We start from the raw sequence: 19256 nt of genomic DNA, 5'->3' as shown, positions 1-19256 counted from the left end.
TGCTCGACAGGCCCTCTTACCAGACCCAGCAAAACTACAGCTGTAATCCCTCTGGCTAGACGATCGCTCACTCTGGGTTCCCGTGGGCGATTCTATGTAGCATGTCTGTACCCTGGCAGTGGCTCAGTCTTTCTCTCTCTGGTGACACTGGGTAGTGTGTCTCTCTCTAGTGGCTCTGGGTATCGTGTCTCTCTGGTGACGCTGGGTAGCGTAGCTCTCTCTCTCTGGCAGTGCTGGGCAGCGTGGCTCTCTGTCTGGCAGTGCTGGGTAGCGTGGCTCTTTTCTGGTGGTGCTGGGTAGTGTGGCTCTCTCTCTCTGGTGACACTGGGCAGCGTGGCTCTCTTTCTGGTGGTGCTGGGTAGTGCGTCTCTCTCTCTCTCTGGTGGTGCTGGGTAGCATAGCTCTCTTTCTCTGGTGGCGCTAGGTAGCGTGTCTCTCTCTCTGGTGGTGCTGGGTAGCGTGTCTCTCTCTCTGGTGGTGCTGGGTAACGTGTCTCTCTCTGGTGGCGCTGGGTAGCGTGTCTCTCTCTCTGGTGGCGCTGGGTAGCGTGTCTCTCTCTCTGGTGGCGCTGGGTAGCGTGTCTCTCTCTCTCTCTGGTGGCGCTGGGTAGCGTGGCTCTCTCTCTGGCTTTCGGCCAGCACACGCCTCTTTCTTTGTCCTATAGCACTCTCTCCCTCAGCTTTTTTCCAGGCTGCAGTCTCTCAACCTCTCTCTTGATCGAGCTGTAGTCTCCTTCCTGTGGAAAATGGGGGCGCCAATCTTTAGGAGTACATGTACCATGATGCTCTCCTCTCCTAGTCTCCTTTGATTGGCCCTCATTTATGGCCAATGGGGAAGCAACGGAGCGGGCAGGAAGCTTGGCGGGGAGCCTGGTGAGAGCCGCCGTCTCTTCTCCCTGACAGTAGAAAGGGGAGGCGAGCGGAGGAAACATCTGACAGCCCGCAGCTCGCCTTTCTCCTGATACAGCGCCATCGAGTTCTCTGCTGGACTGAGCAGGGAAAAGAGCCCGCAGTCACACTAAAGTGATGGAGGGGCTTGACAGCACCTTGAGTGGTATAACACCCCGCTGGCTGCCCACACCCTCATAGTAAAGCCACTGTGCTGAATGTGCCGATCCCTGATTCCAGGGGGGGGGGCATTTGACCCCCCCTTGCCCCTACCTGCAGACGCCCATGCCCCTATATCACCATAAAATGTAAGCTATTAGAAGAGGGAAGGTCTGGACAGCCGCACTCCAAAAAAAAAAAAAAGTGTTTATTGTGCCTGTTCCCTGCTGTGGTTTGTATTTTTGTTATTTTGCACAATAAAGGCGTTTTTATTGGAGTGCGGCTGTCCAGACCTTCCCTCTTCTAATTGCTATATGCTTAGCCTGCACCTGATGCTTCCACCTTGAGGAGAGTGCCATTTCCACACATCCACCTGGAGCGGTGATCCATTTCCACACATCCACCTGGAGCGGTGATCCATTTCCGTACATCCACCTGGAGCGGTGATCCATTTCCGTACATCCACCTGGAGTGGTGATCCATTTCCACACATCCACCTGGAGCGGTGATCCATTTCCGTACATCCACCTGGAGTGGTGATCCATTTCCACACATCCACCTGGAGCGGTGATCCATTTCCTCACATCCACCTAGAGCGGTGATCCCTTCCCCATCAAATGTAAGCTAATGGTATACTCTGTATGACAATTATACTGTAACTCATTTTCTGGATTTTTGTTCTGTTCTTTTGTTATACTGTTGTAATGTTGTCCCTGTGGGACCCTTTCTCAAAACAACCCTCGAGGTGTATTAGTGAGTGCGGGAAATGTCTGGTATATGAATGTTGCTGGACATGTGGGGAAGAAGCACACCCTGATATACACCTCAGATATACTTCATGGCTGATCTTCATCATGTAAGAAACACTTCATAAGGAGATCAGAGATCACCAAAGACATGGATGAAGTGTTGTACCGTGTTGGCCATTGATAGCCGGAGAAAAATAAAAATGGAGTCATTAACTCTCATTGGCTGAGTACATTTTGTGGTATGGAGGCTTGGAGGTCTATTATTCTCTTGCAAGAGGTCTGTTTTCTCAAGTCGTCTCCCAGGACGAAACACGTTAACCCCACCACTTAAAAGGCGGTCCTCTAGGGCTTTTAAGATAAAAATTTAGTAATTACCTCTCATTGGCTGAGGACATTTTGTGGTATGGAGACTTAGAGGTCCATTATTCTCTTGCAAGAGGTCTGCTTTCTCAAGTCGTCTTCCAGGACGAAACACGTTAACCCCACCACTTAAAAAGTGTCCCTTTAGGGCTTTTAAAATAAAAATTAAGTCATTACCTTTCATTGGCTGAGTACTTTGTGGTGAAAGATTTCACAGACATTTAGGGGTTTATTTATAAAAAATAAGTTGGATGAATGTCACAATCATTCGCCCAGCAGTGACAAATTCTTACTGTTTTATGCTTAAAGCGGAGGTCTGGCATTAAAAAAAAATAATAATTTAAGGTCAGCAGCTACAAACACTGTAGCTGCTGACTTTTAATAAGGACACTTACCTGTCCAGGGTGCCCGCGATGTCGTCAGCCGAAGCTGAGCAATCGCTCGGGTCTCGGCTGCCCCGCTGCCATCCTCGGTGAGGGAATCAGGAAGTGAAGCGTTGCGGCGTCACTTCCCGGTTCCCTACTGCGCGAGCCGCGTGGCGCTATGTGAATGGGCGGATGTCTCCTGGGAAATACACAAGGTCCCATAAGACACCGCTCCCTATTTCCCAGGAGGCATTGTGAGGAGGAGAAGAAAGAAGACCACCGCGGACGAGGAACAGGCAGATTAGGACGATCTGCCTAGTAACAGCCATTTCTGTTAAGTATATAAAAAGGGTGGACCTCCGCTTTAACCTTCCTGGTGGTATTTTCAAGTGTGGCTTGGAGGTTCAATTTAAGTACCATTAGCGTTAACCCCCGAGCCACACTCGGAAATTGCATTGCAGAATCCTGGTACAGCGTACTTTGCTTGACACCAGGATCCTGCGATGTCCTCCCGCTGTATCCGAGCTTCGCAACGCATGGGGGCGGAGCCCGGCGTCAAATTCAAAGGGTACAAAAAAACATTTTTTTTTTTTTAAAGTGTATTTTTTGTGCGTGTACTCGAGAGAGGAGCCGGACTGCAGGAGTTGGGAGTAGGCAGGCCTCCCCCAGAGGCAATCTGCCATCTTTCTCCATGCCCCGGGTGGCAATGGCTGGTGTGTGAGGGGGTCCTCCCACACAGCCCGCCCTACCTGCTCCGCTTTGAAGCCCAACGGGGCAGAGGGACTCCCTATAAAGGAGTGAGACGATCTAGCCCGCTCAACAGCCCCGTTAGTCCTTCGCCTCTCTTTTTAGAGACCGCGTGGTCAAAGTGCGTGCATGTTAACCCAATTTCGAGTGCGTGTAAGTGTCGTGGTTTTTTTTGTGGGAGGGGGGTGGGCGTACTAAGCGCAGGCTTACCTCGCATAGCACACCCACCGGGAGCCAGGCTGAGACCACCAAACTCAATTCATGTAGCCGAGACTACAGTACATTGTAATCCCTTTTGTCCAGTGCCCTGCCTGCACCTTTATATTATATATATATATATATATATATATATATATATATATATATATATATAAATATATATGTACTGTTCTTTCTGCTTGAAAACTTGAGAATGTCCACGGCAACCAAAAAGTTGTCCCTTTACGTCAAAAGAGGTTTTAGACCACCAAGTAAATTGGAACACTTGCAGAATTGAGCGATCGTGATTTGTGGGAATTTTTTTATTATTATTTTCTATAATTATTTATAGTTATTTTTTATACAGTGGAACCTCGGATTGCGAGTAACGCGGTTAACAAGCGTTTCGCAATATGAGTGCTCGGTTTGCGAGTGTTGTCTCGCAAAACGAGCAGGATTCAAGCCAAAGCGGTGTGCAGTACCGTGTTTGGCCTGAGGTGGGGGGGGGGGGGGCGCCAGAGCCTTTCCGAGGCCACATGCGGTATTGCATGCCATCGAAGTCAATGCGGAAAACATTTGTTTTCATTTCCATTGACTTCTATGGGGAAACTCGCTTTGATATGCGAGTGCTTTGGATTACGAGCATTCTCCTGGAACGGATTATTCTCGTGATCCGAGGTTCCACTGTATTATAATTTATGATTTTGTGTTTCAGACTTTATCATACCTGAGATGTCTACTAGACTCTGGTTTGGACAGATTTAAGTGAGTTATTACTGAGAATTTCAGGCCTACAATATAAAACGCCAAATTTCCATGCAAAACAATTGTACCGCTTTGAGATTCAAAAATCTGACGGTGAATTTAGTTTAGAGTTTATCGTGAATAATGGGTTGAGAATTGTTCTCACGCCGGTGTGTAAGGGTTAAAAAATTGGGGGGAAAGGGGGGTTTAAGTTCTTAGGTGTCTCTTACATTGGTGACCAAAAGGAGAAGGACCCCCTTATATCAGTGGTCAGTGTAGTGGTCCCTTACATTGGTGACCAATAGGAGGACCCCCTTATATCATCATCACTAAGAAGATTGCCCCCTTATTGATGTCAATTGTTACAGAGACATAAATTGTCCATTGCTCAAGGAACCCCTAGAAACCTTTGGAGGAACCCTGGCTGAGAAAGGCTGGACTAGGCAGTAATATATTTCTCTCCCCCTTGGTGGGAGTGGAGATGACCCATCTATAAGGATATACAATACATACACACACAGCACAAGGCCGTGGTCACACTACGAGACGTTTCTCGGGGCTGCAGTTCCTCTGAGATACGCAAGGTGTTGATCTCACTTCTACCATAGAGACAGCAAGTCTCTATGGAAGACAGGAAGTGATGTCAGATTATAAAAATGAAGTTCCAGGTGAGAGGCAAGTCGGGAGGAAGTAGAGAGGAGACATTTTTGGAAGAGGTAGCAGATGAGGTAATAAAATCTTATCTTCTATTTACACCCAGTAACACCGTCATGTCCGTCCTCTTCCTCCATAGTCACTGTGACGTCTTTTATCTCCAGCAGATGATAATACACACATATATAGTGTGGAAACCTAGATTAACCCCTTCAGGGGCAGAATATTCCCCAACTTACCGGGCCGAAACATTCTCGTCATTTTGGAGATTTGTCCCAACTTATCAGTCTCTCTTGTAACGAGGGATGAAATTCAGATTCGGGTTTGACCCCAACTTCTAGGACTCAAATTTTGCTTAAATGTTTGGTTGATTAATTTTGGTGCTCACCCATAATGCTCTGCGCAATCTATGACTCTGGTCAGCAGCCAGTAATGGGTAGAGGAGGTGGAGAACCTCATCCCTCACTATGGTAGATACCTCACTTCTTACGAGGGATGAGCACACGTTTCAACCAAACTTGGCTTCACATTGAATCTGGGGAAAGCTGTCACTGCTACCCAATCAGCTGCTGCCACCGAATTCCCAGCTTTACAGCTGCGAGAACACATAGGGATGGGAATGTTCATAACATCATTGACCTTATATATAACAAAACCTCTCTGTCCGTCTTTTCTCAATTGTTTATCTTTATCATCTGATATATATATATATAGACCTCCATATGTACAAAATCCCAATTGGGACAGCTCAGTTATTAACTTCTTATATCCCCCTCCTAAAATTGTACAAAGAGTCTAGATAATTCTTCACTATCCATCAACAGAGAAGCCCACATAGATCACATGACCACACCAATAAAAATGAAGGAGAACCGGAGTCACATGACTGAGAAGATACTAAACCTCACCCTGGAGATCATCTACCTGCTGACCGGAGAGGTGAGGAGGATTCTGGGAGGTCACATGACATCACTCTTATCTCTATTAATAAAACACAGACCTGACCGGAGAGGTGAGGAGGATTCTGGGAGGTCACATGACATCACTCTTATCTCTATTAATAAAACACAGACCTGACCGGAGAGGTGAGGAGGATTCTGGGAGGTCACATGACATCACTCTTATTTCTATTAATAAAACACAGACCTGACCGGCGAGGTGAGGAGGATTCTGGGAGGTCACATGACATCACTCTTATTTCTATTAATAAAACACAGACCTGACCGGAGAGGTGAGGAGGATTCTGGGATTCTAACATGATATTCCTATTGGTTCTCCAATACAGAGATTTCCTCTTGTGAAGTCAGGTGATCATATGACCATCACAGTGCCTCCGTGTGACTCCCTAAATCCTGAGAGACACAACATGGAGAAGATTCTAGAAGTCACCAAGAAGATGATGGAGCTGCTGACAGGAGAGGTGAGGAGGATTCTGGGAATTCTGGGACATTATCCAGTAACAGACAAGGGGTGTGTCTGGATGGTGACTGTATCATTGTGTGTGTCAGGTTCCTATAAGGTGTCAGGATGTCACTGTCTATTTCTCCATGGAGGAGTGGGAGTATTTAGAAGGACACAAGGATCTCTACAAGGACGTCATGATGGACAATCAGCCGCCCCTCACATCACCGGGTAAGAGGAGACTTTATTGTAAAGGAGAGAGCAGTACGGAGGCTCCACCTAGATCCCCCATCATCTGATAAACACATAGAAACAATGTATTCAGTCAGTGTGTGTGTTTCCTACAGATGGATCCAGTAATGGGAACCCACCAGAGAGATGTCCCCGTCCTCTGTATTCCCGGGATTCCACACAGGAAGGTCACACCATCCCCCACCATCATCAGGTAGATGAGGAACAATCACTGATAGTATCATTAGGATCTGTACATTATCTGCATTGTTACCATTGATGTCATTTTTATTCTATATTCAGAGTGGAAACCTGAGAGATCCTAAAGTTGAGGTTAAAGAAAAGATAAAAGAGGAGGATGATGAGGATGGGGTGATGGAGGAAGAACACAAAGATCTGTACCAGGACACCATGGTGGAGTCATCCAGCTACAGAAACCCACCAGAGAGATGTCCCCGTTCTCTGTATTCCCCGGATACCACACAGGAAGGTCACACCATCCCCCACCATTACAAGGTTGGTAACCAGAATATCAAAAATATGGACTCGTGGAGACGATGCTTATGTGATGTCACAATATTAAAGCTTATATCTTACAGATTATATTGTTGATCCTTTTCTTGGTTTAGGGTGAAGATCTGATAGATATAAAAGTTGAGGTTAAGAAAAAAGAGACGTATGTGAGGGATGATAATATTGTTGTTAAAGAAGAGTATAAAGAGGAGGATGAGGAGTATGGAGTGATGGAGGAGTTTTCAGAAGGACACAAGGATATGATGGAGCCACCCAATACCAGGAACCCACCAGAGAGATGTCCCCGTCCTCTGTATTCCCGGGATTTCACACAGGAAGGTCACACCATCCCCCACTGTTACAAGGTCGGTGGGGCGGAACATCTAGAACATGGGACTGGTGGAGATGATGTGTGGATTTTGTATGTAAGTTTATATCTTACAGATGATATTCTCTTGGTTTAGAGTGGAGATCCAATCGATATAGAATTTGAGGTGAAATCAGAAGAAGAAGAAGAAGAGACGTATGTGAGGGATGATCAGCAGTCTATGGAGGAGGATGAAATAACGGGGACATTTATAGAGGAGGACACTCCTACAGAGATCAGCACAGGTGGGTCATTGACGGACTATTATGAATCTGACTCCAATAGGCCGTCTCCGTTACAACATGGGAAATACGCACTAGATGAGAGTCGCACTCCACGGTGAAATAAACCTTCTGATTTATTCCATGAAAAAAGAGAGATGGCTTCATCATACATTCATAATGTCTCCACCCAACAAACCTCACTCCCCACACGTGTTTCACCCAGAATGGGCTTACTCACAGGGGTATTTCAGCTACCTATTCTATTCCTGTAAACAAGCCCATTCTTGGTGAAGCACATTTGGGAAGTGTGGTTTCTTATGAAATAAAGAAATAAGTTGATTTTATTGCAGAGTGCGACTCTCATCTAGTGCATATCCTCAGAGACAAAGCTGCCTGATGTGGGTGGAGTCCTGGTTTAGGGGAACCAATCAGCTCATGTCTAGTAATAATCTTTGTATTTCTATTTTAGTAGATGGACGGGAGATGAGGAAAACCTCAGAGGATTGTCTCACTTTGTCTCCAGACTGTAAAGTAGAAGATGAGGACATCACACAGTATAGTCCAGGAGAAAACCCAACTACCTCAAATGTCCATCCGGCACCACACAGTGTAGATGGACCATCGTATTCCTCTTATCCTGAGGAACCTCAGACTGTGCGGGACGGTGCCGGACCATCGTATTTCTCTTATCCTGAGGAACCTCAGACTGTGCGGGACGGTGCCGGACCATCGTATTTCTCTTATCCTGAGGAACCTCAGACTGTGCGGGACGGTGCCGGACCATCGTATTCCTCTTATCCTGAGGAACCTCAGACTGTGCGGGACGGTGCCGGACCATCGTATTCCTCTTATCCTGAGGAACCTCAGACTGTGCGGGACGGTGCCGGACCATCATATTTCTCTTATCCTGAGGAACCTCAGACTGTGCGGGACGGTGCCGGACCATCGTATTCCTCTTATCCTGAGGAACCTCAGACTGTGCGGGATGGTGCCGTCCTTCCAACAGATGAGAGGTTTCCCTGTACTGAGTGCGGGAAGTGTTTCCGTTCAAAATTTGGAGTTGAGAAGCATAAAATATCTCACAAAAATAAGAAGACCTATTCCTGTCAGGATTGCAAGAGAAGTTTTATTTATAAAGCTTCCCTGTTCAAACATCAGAAGTGTCACAAGGGTGAGATGCTGAATCCCTGTTCTGAGTGCGGGAGATGTTTTTCCAAGACTTACGAGCTTTACATACATCAAAGGACTCATACAGGTGAAAGGCCGTATTTCTGTCTTGAGTGCGGAAAAAGTTTTTTAAGGAAGTCCAATCTTTCCGAGCATCAAAAATTGCACACGGGGGAAAGGCCGCATGTCTGTTTTGAGTGCGGGAAACGTTTTAAAAGAAATGCAGACCTTGTGGCACATCAGAGATCTCACACGGGGGAGAAGCCGTTTTCCTGTCCTGAGTGCGGGAAACGTTTTTCAGAAAGGTCCACTCTGAAGAAACATCTGAGATTGCACATAGGAGAGAAGCCGTATTCCTGTCCTGAGTGTGGGAAATGTTTTACACGGAAGTCCCATCTTTACAGACATCACAGATTGCACACGGGGGAGAAGCCTTTTTCCTGTTCTGAGTGCGGAAAATGTTTTTCAGAGAAATACAAGCTTTCCAGACATCAGAAATCTCACACGGGGGGGAAAGCCACATTCCTGTCCTGAGTGCGGAAAATGTTTTTCAGAGAAGTCCACTCTTGTCAAACATCAGAGATCTCACACGGGGGGAAAGCCACTTTGCTGTCCTGAGTGAGGGAATTGTCACTGACATTTTGTCTTCCTGTGCATCAGGGGTCCCAGTAGACCAGTGATGCCGATCCTTGGCCTCTCAGTGGTTTTGGAACTACATTTACCATGAGCTTAATGGGAAATGTAGTTCCAAAACATCTAGGGTGCCAAGGATCGCCGAGCGAGCGCCCCCACTTCCCCCTTCCTGAATCATACCAGTCCACATGCCCTCAACATTGGGGGGGTGCTTTGGGGCAAAGGGGGGCTCCCCTCCAAAGCACCTTGTCCCCATGTTGATGGGGACATTGGACTCTTCCAGACCTGAAGGGCCAGGCTGCGTGCTCGGATAAGGGTCTGGTATAGATTTTAGGGGGGACCCGGTGTCCTTTTTTTTTTTATTACAATTTTGGCATGGGGTTCCCCTTAAAATCCATACCAGACCTGAAGGGCCAGGCTGCGTGCTCGGATAAGGGTCTGGTATGGATTTTAGGAGGGCTCTCTCTCTGGCAGCGCTGGTTAGCGTGGCTCTCTCTGGTGGCGCTGGGTAGTGTAGCTCTCTCTGGCAGTGCTGGATAGCGTGTCTCTCTCTTTGTGGTGACACTGGGCAGTGTGGCTCTCTCTCTGGCAGTGCTGGGTAGCGTGGCTCTCTCTTTGTGGTGACACTGGGCAGCGTGGCTCTCTCTCTGGCAGTGCTGGGTAGCGTGGCTCTCTCTCTGTGGTGACACTGGGCAGCGTGGCTCTCTCTCTGGTGGCGCTGGGTGGCGTAGCTCTCTCTCTGGCGGTGCTGGGTAGCGTGGCTCTCTCTCTGGTGACACTGGGCAGCGTGGCTCTCTCTGGTGGTCAGGGCCGCTGATAGGCCAGTACAGCCAGCCCTGATGTACCGGGCCCGACATCCTCCGGGGGCCCAGGCAGCCTCGCAGTCTCAGACAGCGCAGAATTAAAAAAAAAATGGCTAAATTACACCCCCGCTAAGCCGATTCTACTAACTTAGGGGGGTGTATAATTGCTATGATTTTCCGGGCCCCTGATGTTGGAGTGGAGGAACTTTTTTCTTAGTTTCGGGCGCATGCGCACTGCAGCCAGCACCCGCTCCGCTCCTTACATGTTACCTGCCAGCCTGCAGATGCGGTCGCTTGTTTGCTTCCCGGCGATGCGGAGTGATCTGTTCAGCTCCCCTCTCTGTAGTTGGCCTGTAAGAGATAGAGTGTGTGAGGTGTCATGTATGTCATGTGTTATAATGCTGATGATTTTAAGCTCCCTGTGTTGCTGTTTGCAATGAAGGCTTTAAGACTGGGTAGAATCTGCTTGTTCAGCGGGGAATCTGTCCAGTGTCCACTGATCCCGGCTGAATGGAGTGGGCTGATGACAGGTCCGTGTCCACTCAGCTTATGCAGAGCAGACACGGACACAGCCCACTCTACTCTAAGGGCAGTTGGTGTAAACAAACCAGCTGTCCGCTTACACCCGACTGCCCTCCAATCCGATCCGCTAGACGGAGGGGAACAGATCCCTTTCTGTTTTGTTTAGCGCATGGGTCTTTAAACTACGGCCCTCCAGTTGTTCAGGAACTACAATTCCCATCATGCCTTGTCATGTCTGTGAATATCAGTGTGTAACAATGCCTCATGGGATGTGTAGTTCTACAACAGCTGGAGGGCCGTAGTTTGAGGATCCCTGGTTTAGCGGATCGGATTAGAGGTAGGCAGGTGTAAATGGACACAGGTCCATTTAGATCCATCGCTCTCTAATTGTGATGGGAGGCTCAGATCAGACCCAACCTCTTCCTTTTAACTGCTTGCTGCCCACCCTCTGTACATTTACTGCAGCAGGGTGGCACGGGCAAGCTGGATCAAATATATGTACTTCATCCAGTCTGTTCCTGCACTTTGTTTCAAAGCGGGTATGGGGGAGGGGGCCAGGGGCGGAGTTGAGGGTGGGGCTGCAAAGGGGGCCCCGCCAGGTAGGATGTACGGGGCCCCATGATTTCTATCAGCGGCCCTGCTGGTGGTGCTGGGTAGCGTGGCTCTCTCTGGTGGCGCTGGGTGGTGTAGCTCTCTCTCTGGCGGTGCTGGGTAGCGTGGCTCTCTTTGGTGACACTGGGTAGCATAGCTCTCTCTCTCTGGTGGCGCTGGGTAGCGTGTCTATCTCTCTCTCTGGCGGTGCTGGGTAGCGTGGCTCTCTTTGGTGACACTGGGCAGCGTGGCTCTCTCTCTGGGGGTGCTGGGTAGCGTGGCTCTCTCTGGTGGCGCTGGGTGGTGTAGCTCTCTCTCTGGCGGTGCTGGGTAGCGTGGCTCTCTTTGGTGACACTGGGCAGCGTGGCTCTCTTTCTGTAGGCGCTGGGTAGCATAGCTCTCTCTCTCTGGTGGCGCTGGGTATCGTGTGTGTCTCTCTCTCTGGTGGCGCTGGGTAGCGTGTCTCTCTCTCTCTCTCTCTGGTGGCGCTGGGTAGCGTGTCTCTCTCTCTCTGGTGGTGCTGGGTAGCGTGGCTCTCTCTCTGGCTTCCGCCCAGCACACGCCTCTTTCTTTGTTTTATAGCACTCTCTCCCTCAGTTTTTTTCCAGGCTGCAGTCTCTCAATCTCTCTCTTGATCGAGCCGTAGCCTCCTTCCTGTGGAAAATGGGGGCGCCAATCTTTGGGACTACATGTCCCATGATACTCTCCTCTCCTAGTCTCCTTTGATTGACCCTCAGTTATGGCCAATGGGGAAGGAACGGAGCGGGCAGGAAGCTGGGCGGGGAACCTGGTGAGAGCCGCCGTCTCTTCTCCCTGACAGGAGAAAGGGGAGGTGAGCAGGGAAAACCTCTGACAGCCCGCAGCTTGCCTTTCTCCTAACACAACGCCACTGAGTTCTCTGCTGGACTGAGCAGGGAAAAGAGCCCGCAGTCACACCAAACCGATGGAGGGGATTGACAGCACCTTGAGTGGTCACCCCGCTGGCTGCCCGCACCCTCATAGCGACGCTACTGTGCTGAATGCGACGATCTTTGATTCAAGGGGGGGGCACTTGACCCCCCTTGCCCCTACCTGCGGACGCCCATGCCCATATACCACCATAAAATGTAATCTATTAGAAGAGGGAAGGTGTGGACAGCCGCACTCCAATAGGGCAAAAATAAATTGTGCAAAATAAAAAAAAGTACAAACCACAGCAGGGTACAGGCTTTAGCTGCTGTGGTTTGTACTTTTGTTATTTTGTACAATAAAGGCGTTTTATTGGAGTGCGGCTGTCCAGACCTTCCCTCTTCTTTATAATTGCTTCTTTTAGACCTTCCCTCTTCTAATTGTTATATGCTTAGCCTGCACCTGATGCTTCCACCTTGAGGAGAGTGCCATTTCCACACATCCACCTGGAGCGGTGATCCATTTCCACACATCCACCTGGAGCGGTGATCCATTTCCGTACATCCACCTGGAGCGGTGATCCATTTCCACACATCCACCTGGAGCGGTGATCCATTTCCACACATCCACCTGGAGCGGTGATCCATTTCCGTACATCCACCTGGAGCGGTGATCCATTTCCACACATCCACCTGGAGCGGTGATCCATTTCCACACATCCACCTGGAGCGGTGATCCATTTCCGTACATCCACCTGGAGCGGTGATCCATTTCCGTACATCCACCTGGAGCGGTGATCCATTTCCACACATCCACTTGGAGCGGTGGTCCATTTCCACACATCCACCTGGAGCGGTGATCCCTTCCCCATGAAATGTAAGCTAATGGTATACTTTGTATGACAATTATACTGTAACTCATTTTCTGTATTTTTGTTCCGTTCTTTTGTCATACTGTTGTGATGTTGTCCCTGTGGGGCCTTTTCTCAAAAAAAATAAAAGAAAATAAACAAACTAAACTAAATTAACAACTTGCTTACTGGGCACATATACCCCCCTCCTGCCCAGGCGAAATATAAGCCTCCGGCACTGCGTTGCTTTAACTGACAATTGCACGGTCGTGCGACGTGGCTCCCGAACAAAATTGGCGTCCTTTTTTCCCCACAAATAGAGCTTTCTTTTGGTGGTATTTGATCACCTCTGCGGTTTTTATTTTTTGCGCTATAAACAAAAATAGAGCGACAATTTTGAAAAAAAAAACACAATGGCCCGGATTCACATACATGGGCGCATATTAATTCCGCCGTAGCGTATCTAATATACGCTACGCCGACGCAGCGCAGAGAGGCAAGCACAGAATTCACAAAGCACTTGCCTCCCAAACTGCGCTGGGTTTCCTCTGTGTAAGCCGGCGTAGGTGGAAGTGGGCGTGAGCCATGCTAATGAGACGTGACCCCATGCAAATGATGGGCCGAGCGGCAGACAGATACGAATAATGAATGGCGCTTGCTCCATCCCGTGGACGCATCCCAGTGCGCATGCTCAGAATCACGTCGAAACAACTGCCTAAGATACGTCGAATCACTGCCTACGACGTGAACGTAACCTACGCCTAGCCATATTCGTGTACAACGTAAAATACGACGGCTGTGTTCCCTGGTCCATACCTTTGCATGGGTTGCGCCTCATATATGGGGAATAACTTTACGCCGGACGTACGACTTACGCAAACCGCGTATATTATGCGCCGGGCGCAAGTACGTTTGTGAATCGCCGTATTTCCCTCATTTGCATATTTGAATCGAAAATCAATGGGAGCACCACATGCGTCCAGCGTAAATATGCGCCCACGATACGCCGGCGTAGGCAAGTTACGTCAGTCGGATGAAGCCTATTTTTAGGCATATCTTGGTTTCTGGATTGGCACGAGATCACCGTCACGGCGCTTACCGAAGCCGTTGGTAATGGCGGAGACGATCGGGTCCTTTCCTCTCCTCAGCTGGGATACGAGTGAGGGCAAGATGGCCCCCACCCGTCCCCATAGCATAGCAGGGCGGAAGTGACGTCAAAACGTCACTTCCGCCCATGCTTCTTAAAGCAATATTTTCTAAATGTAATTTTTTCACATTTTTTTTTTGGTTAAACAATGTTGTTTTTCGGGTTGTAAAAAATTATCGTGCGTGGGCTAAAACGATGTTAAAAACCCGCGCATGCTCAGAAGCAAGTTATGAGACGGGAGCGCTTGTTCTGGTAAAACTAGCGTTCATAATGGAGTAAGCACATTCATCACGCTGTAACAGACAGAAAATCACGATTCGTCTTTTACTAACACTGAATCAGCTAAAAGCAGCCCCAAGGCGAATCGAACTTCCCCCTTATAGTGCCGTCGTACGTGTTGTACGTCGCTGCGCTTTGCAAGAGCATTTTTAAAAAAAGATCGCGTGTAGGCAACGTCGTTTTAATGATGAAGCTGGAAAGAACAACGTTTTTTCGAGATGCTGAAGCAAAGCAAGCTAATGTCTCATCGGGATAGGCTTGGTGATTTCGTTATAAAGGGATCCACAGCTCTTCTTGTCTTACAGTCCGCCGGATCGGCTTAAAGGCTCTTTACTGTAAGGCTGGAAGTTCGGGACTTAAATCCTGTGGCAGAGGATTCCTGGCTATCCGTGATCAACCTCAGACAGTCTGTGGCAAAGACTGTTCTCATACTGGTCCGTGCATCATCCCGGCTGCTAGGCCATGTGGGAGGGGTCTATCCGGGTGAGCAATACCCACTGAAGAGGGAGTGGTGACTGACTGATTTGGAACTTTAGATATTTTTGTGCATTCTGTACCACGTACCTGAACCTTCCCCTTCTCTCTATACTCTTCACTTTCTTCACAAGTTTTATGCAGCAAAAATAAAACCTAACAGTTGAAGGTTTTACATCTTGTGTGGACATTGCAATTTCTACAGACTTTCTTCCCCTGACAACGAACTTAGAGGTAACTTGCAAAACCCAAATCTAAACCAGCAGCTCCTTCGGGGGAAGCGCTACATATCAATGGTCAGTGTAGTGGTCCCTTACATTGGTGACCAATAAGAGAAGGACCCCCTTATATCAGTGGTCAGTGTAGTGGCCCCCTTACATTGTTGTCCAATGGGAGAAGGACCCCCTTATATCAGTAGTCAGTGTAATGGTCCCTTACATTGGTGACCAATGGGAGAAGGACCCCCTTATATCAGTGGTCAGTGTTGTTGTCCAATGGGAGAAGGACCCCCTTATATCAGTGGTCCCTAACATTGGTGACCAATAAGAGGAGGACCCCCTTATATAAGCGGTCAGTGTAGTGATCCCTTACATTGGTGATCAATGGTAGAATGAGCCCCATATATCAGTGGTCAGTGTAGTGGTACCTTACATTGGTGAGGACCCCTTATATTATCATCATTAAGAAGATTGCCCCCTTATTGATTTCGGTTGTCACTGAGAGACAGAAATTGTTCATTGCTCAAGGAACCCCCTAGAACCCTTTGGAGGAACCCTGGCTGAGAAAGGATGGACTAGGCAGTAATATATTTCTCTCCCCTTGGTGGGAGTGGAGATGACCCCATCTATAAGGATATACAATACATACACACACAGCACAAGGCCGAGTTCACACTACGAGACAATTCTTGGTGTTGCAGTTCCTTTGATCTCCACAAGGTGGTGATCTCACTTCTACCATAGAGACAGCAAGTCTCTATGGATGAAAGGAAGTGATGTCAGATACAGACAGGAAGTTTCGGGAGAAAGGTGAGTCGGGAGGAAATAGTAGGGAGTAGACATTGCTGAAACTGGCAACAGAGGCGATAATAAGATTATTTTCTATTTGCACCCAGTAAACCCGTCATGTCCGTCCTCTTGCTCCATAGTCACTGTGTCGTCGTTTATCTCCAGCAGATAATGATACACACATATATAGTATGGAAGACAGGAAGTGATGTCAGGTTATAAATAGGAAGTTCCAGGTGAGAGGTGAGTCGGGAGGAAGTAGGTAGAAGACATTTTGGAAGTGGCAGCTGAGGAGGTAATAAGATCTTATCTTCTATTTACACCCAGTAACCCCCGTCATGTTCGTCCTCTTCCTCCATAGTCACTGTGACGTCTTTTATCTCCAGCAGATGGTGATACACACATATATATTGTGGAAACCTAAATTAACCCCTTCAGGGGCAGAACATTCCCCCACTTACAGGGCTGGAACATTCTCTTCATTTTGGAGATGTGTCCCAACTTATCAGTTTCTCTTGTAACGAGGGATGAAATTCAGATTCGGGTTTGACCCCAATTTCTAGGACACAAATTTTGCTTAAATGTTTGGTTGATTCATTTTGGTGCTCACCCATAATGCTCTGCACAATCTATGACTCTGGTCAGCAGCCAGTAACGGGTAGAGGAGGTGGAGAACCTCATCCCTCACTATGGTAGATACCTCACTTTTTACGAGGGATGAGCACACATTTCATCCAAACTTGGCTTCACATTGAATCTGGGGAAAGCTGTCACTGCCACCCAATTAGCTACGGCCACCAAATTCCCAGCTTTACAGCTGCGAGAACACATAGGGACTAAGGATGAGCTCCGGCGTGTTCGCATAGAACACGTGCAGAGCCCGCCAGGAAGTGAGCCCGGCGCTGTGCTAATAAGAGCCAGGGAGACATTGCATGATCCCTGCAGCCGAGCATCGGGACAATGTCTCCCTGGCTGTGATTAGCACAGCGCCGTGCTCACTTCCTGGCGGGCTCTGCACGTGTTCTATGCGAACACGCCGGAGCTCATCCTTAATAGGGACGGGAATGTTCATAACATTATTGACCTTATATATAATAAAACCTCTGTCCGTCTTTTCTCAATTGCTCATCTTTATCATCTGATATATATATATAGACCTCCGTATGTACAAAATACCATTTGGGACAGCTCAGTTATTAACTTCTTATATCCCCCTCCTAAAATTGTACAAAGAGTCTAGATAATTCTTCACTATCCTCAACAGAGAAGCCCTCATAGATCACATGACCACACCAATAAAAATGAAGGAGAACCGGAGTCACATGACTGAGAAGATACTAAACCTCACCCTGGAGATCATCTACCTGCTGACCGGAGAGGTGAGGAGGATTCTGGGAGGTCACATGACATCACTCTTATCTCTATTAATAATACACAGACCTGACCAGAGAGGTGAGGAGGATTCTGGGAGGTCACATAACATCACTCTTATCTCTATTAATAATACACAGACCTGACCGGAGAGGTGAGGAGGATTCTGGGAGGTCACATGACATCACTCTTATCTCTATTAATAATACACAGACCTGACCGGAGAGGTGAGGAGGATTCTGGGAGGTCACATGACATTACTCTTATCTCTATTAATAAAACACAGACCTGACCGGAGAGGTGAGGAGGATTCTGGGAGGTCACATGACATCACTCTTATCTCTATTAATAATACAGACCTGACCGGAGAGGTGAGGAGGATTCTGGGATTCTAACATGATATTCCTATTGGTTCTCCAATACAGAGATTTCCTCTTGTGTCGTCCGGTGATCATATGACCATCACAGTGCCTCCATGTGACTCCCTAAAACCTGAGAGACACAACATGGAGAAGATTCTAGAAGTCACCAAGAAGATGATGGAGCTGCTGACAGGAGAGGTGAGGAGGATTCTGGGAATTCTGGGACATTATCCAGTAACAGACAAGGGGTGTGTCTGGATGGTGACGGTATCATTGTGTGTGTCAGGTTCCTATAAGGTGTCAGGATGTCACTGTCTATTTCTCCATGGAGGAGTGGGAGTATTTAGAAGGACACAAGGATCTCTACAAGGACGTCATGATGGACAATCAGCCGCCCCTCACATCACCGGGTAAGAGGAGACTTTATTGTAAAGGAGAGAGCAGTACGGAGGCTCCACCTAGATCCCCCATCATCTGATAAACACATAGAAACAATGTATTCAGTCAGTGTGTGTGTTTCCTACAGATGGATCCAGTAATGGGAACCCACCAGAGAGATGTCCCCGTCCTCTGTATTCCTGGGATTCCACACAGGAAGGTCACACCATCCCCCACCATCATCAGGTAGATGAGGAACAATCACTGATAGTATCATTAGGATCTGTACATTATCTGCATTGTTACCATTGATGTCATTTTTATTCTATATTCAGAGTGGAACCCTGAGAGATCCTAAAGTTAAGGTTAAAGAAGAGATAAAAGAGGAGGATGATGAGGATGGGGTGATGGAGGAAGAACACAAAGATCTGTACCAGGACACCATGGTGGAGTCATCCAGCTACAGGAACCCACCAGAGAGATGTCCCCGTCCTCTGTATTCCCGGGATTCCACACAGAAAGGTCACACCATCTATCACTGTTATAAGGTTGGTGGGATGGAGCATCTAAAACACAAAAATTACTCATGGAGATGATGTATGAACCCTACAAGATGTTCTTGTCTCTTATTCTCTTGGTTTAGGGTGAAGATATGATAGATATAAAAGTTGAGGTGGAATCAGAAGAAGAAGAGACGTATGTGAAGGATGATCAGCAGTCTATGGAGGAGGATGGAATAACGGGGACATTTATAGAGGAGGACACTCCTACAGAGATCAGCACAGGTGGGTCATTAACACTAAATCCATTCCTCCACCCATACTGCTCACTGATTGGTCCAGAGTAGGGCGGGGACTGAATATCATCAGCTGGTAGCACCCTGGTAATGTTCTTGGCCTGTGTTCCCCATACCCCTGTAGATTTACCCCTGTACCCTGTGCTGGAGACTCCATTTATATATCTAGACTTGATTTATAATCGCACAGAGCTCTGTGCTATCTGCTATATCCAGATTGTATCAAAATTAAGTCTTTTCAGAATATAAATGTGAGGATTCCTTGCTGCTGATATCTTATGGCCGTCTTCATTTGTCACCCAACAAGTTCAGACTTCGATGCTTCGGTTCCATTCATGAGACCCTCTTCAGGGACCTCAAAAAGGCTCCTATCACACGGCCCTCCTAAA

The 19256-nt window shown here is 47.8% G+C and overlaps 1 long non-coding RNA gene across 1 annotated transcript; it reads left to right on the top strand.

Moving 5' to 3' along the window:
• Positions 1-16184: 16184 nt before the first annotated feature.
• Positions 16185-17772, top strand: LOC120909727. Its single transcript, XR_005741366.1, has 3 exons — positions 16185-16255; positions 17225-17339; positions 17757-17772. It is a non-coding gene; the product is annotated as an uncharacterized LOC120909727 (long non-coding RNA).
• The last annotated feature ends 1484 nt before the right edge of the window (positions 17773-19256 follow it).

The sequence above is a fragment of the Rana temporaria genome, chromosome 8 (genome assembly GCF_905171775.1).
Source record: "Rana temporaria chromosome 8, aRanTem1.1, whole genome shotgun sequence".
Taxonomy (NCBI): domain Eukaryota; kingdom Metazoa; phylum Chordata; class Amphibia; order Anura; family Ranidae; genus Rana; species Rana temporaria.
The sequence above is the reverse complement of the archived record's forward strand: the minus strand, read 5'-3'. Positions and strand labels throughout refer to the sequence as shown.